Source organism: Chionomys nivalis, chromosome 7 (assembly GCF_950005125.1).
Source record: "Chionomys nivalis chromosome 7, mChiNiv1.1, whole genome shotgun sequence".
Taxonomy (NCBI): Eukaryota; Metazoa; Chordata; class Mammalia; order Rodentia; family Cricetidae; genus Chionomys; species Chionomys nivalis.
Window position 1 is genome coordinate 6,487,560 of NC_080092.1, and position 2,794 is coordinate 6,490,353.

The window sequence follows — 2,794 nt, forward strand, 5'->3', positions numbered from 1 at the left end:
TGGTACGCGCCGGCTAGGGTCACGCATGCGCAGGCTACGGCCGCTTGTCAACACCTGCTGCTCTCGCCCAGCCCTGCCCAGCCCTGTGGCTGTAGCGGGAGACACAGCTGTCATCTGGTTGGGTTGCTCACATGCCCTGCCAGCATGGAGGAGCTGCATCTGAGCTTGGGTGTCGGGGCTCCCTCTCGTAAAGAATTTAAATGGGGCCGAGGATCTCAGCGGTGTAGAAAGCCCAGTACAAAAGAAAGAAAAATGTTAATTGGCTCTAGGTATTACCAGAGAAGAGTCATTAAAGGTCAGGGCTTAGGCACCAGAGCTGGGGCTAGATTTGGCCACTGCCCCTAACTATGCCAACGAAGCAATAGGCAAAAGCAGAAAAAGGAGCGTTATTCAATTTGGCCACATTAGGAAGAGGGACAAAGATATTCAATGACCCACCCAAGTATATCTTCGGGGCCTTATTTTTAAGTAGAGAGCTAGAGTTATGAACAGCTAAGCGGCCTTGGTCAAGGTGTGGTCCTGACCACCATTGCTCCGTTATTGTTTTGGCTCCAATCTCGCCTGCAAGATGTTCTGAAGAGCTGTAAATCTCTTTCTGGGAGACCAGTTCCCCTACTGGTCGGTCTCTGACTTTAACCTTTATCTTCTCCTAGCTTGGGATTCTTGAGAAATTAAAATTTTGGGGGTCCACGGTTTCAATAATCTGATAGCCAAAGGGAGGAACAAGCACAGGTGTCTCTGAAAGACCCCCGGCAGCATCAGGAGACTCACTCAAGTCTCAGGATAACATGACCCTTCAAGAACTCACAAGAGACTGTCCTTGCTATAATCACAAGAGGTTTATTGACAGGAACCAGTGCACTGGGGCCCAGACTCATATCCCACGCAGGGGTAGAGACCCGAGTAGCTGGGAGAAGGGGTATTTAAGGGAAGAAACCACAACCCAAAGGGGGTAGGGAGGGTGTCATTGGAAGATCCCGAAAATACCAGTGATAATCACAAGGGAGTAACTCCCCGTTTCTCACGATTGTTCTCAAGATTATAATCTAACTTTGTGGTCAGCCAGTTCCTGAAACAAAGCCACTGAACTGGCTAACCTAGATTTTTGACTCTACTCTTCCTGCTAGGGGGTCTGGATTTATCCTGGTCTTTCATCTCTTTTTTTGTTTGTTTGTTTTGTTTTTTTCGAGACAAGGTTTTTCTGTAGTTTGGTACCTGTTCTGGAACTAGCTCTTGTAGACCAGACTGGCCTCAAACTCACAGAGATCCACTTGCCTCTGCCTCCCGAGTGCTGGGATTAAAGGCCTGTGCCACCACTGCCCAGCACACGGGTGTCTCTTTAGACCAGCCCTCTCGATGCACCCACCCACTATGACAGTGGAACTGATTTATTGGGAGCCCACCAAGGCCAGCTGGTCTGGGACTGAATAAGCATGGGTTGATTCTGGACTCTCTGAGCATGGCGGACAATGAAGTCAGATGAGAAGCCAAGGACAATGGCACTAGGTTTCGATCCTAATACATGAACTGACTTTCTGGGAGCTTAGCCTGTTTAGACGCTCACCTTCCTGGACATAGATAGAAGACCTTCGTCTTCCCGCAGGGCAGAGAATTTGGACTGCTCTTCAGTATCGAGAGGGAGGGGGAATGGTGTGGGGGGAGGAGAAGAGGAGTGGGGATAGGGGGAGGGGAGTGGGGGGAGGGGGCAATATTTGGGAGGAAGGGAGGGAAATGGGAAACGGGGAGCAGGTGGAAATTTTAATTAAAAAAGAATAAAAAATAAATAAAAAGGAAAAAACAAACAAACAAAAAAAAAAAATAGACCAGCCCTCTCAAGCGGTTGCTTGAGACTCCTGGGGAGGAGGCTCATATCCTGCATATTGGATATTTACACTATGATTCATAACAGTAACAAAATTACAGTTATGAAGTCACAATGAAAATAATTTTATGGTCGGGGTCACCACAGCATGAGGAACTGTGTTAATGGTTCACAGCATTAGGGAGGTTGAGAAGCACTGTTTTGGAATACTCATTCCTTCTAGGTAGGCAGGCTGAAAGGGTCAGTCAGCTACTAAGAAGTGAGGCTTTATTCAAATTAGAGGGTAAGGGACCCAGAGCCTGTGTGTTAGCCAGTATGCTCCCTGCCTCTGCCCACTGTTATCTGTACCCCTGCTTTTTGTGTTCTTGTTAGCAGTTGGCAGGTACTAATGCATCTACTCGTTAAGTCCCCAGCAGCAGGACAGTTCCAGATTCTTTCTAATTGCAGTCCAGCATGAAATGAAATATAAGGCAAATATTACGCTTTAAATAAACTTTCTCTTGCCCAGAATGTTGAAAGTGGGAGGTGCCTAAGATTGGAGGCTGTGTATTAAATCATTTAATCTTGTGGCTGTGAGAAATGCCAAAGGGAAAAAAAAACTTAGTGGAGGAGTTGTATATTTTGACTCATTGTTTCAGAGGTCCAGTATTGCTGGCTCCTTGGCTTTGGACCTGTGTGAGGCAAGACTATCAGTGATGGGAGGTGACGGACAGGCCAAAAACTAGACTCAATGGTTTATTTTCTCTAACTAAGCTCCACCTCCAGAGGGTCCCACCGATTGGATTATGAGTCCATCAGTGCATGAATCCATCCGTGAAGACAGCAAAGCCTGAATGATCTCATACAGGTGCTAACACATAGGCTCACACCGCTGAATACCACTGAGCACCGCTTGCATGGCGGGCCAGGCTTTCAATACATGCTCATTTCTAGGGACACCTTCTTTTAGTGACAGGGTTTCTCTGTGTAACA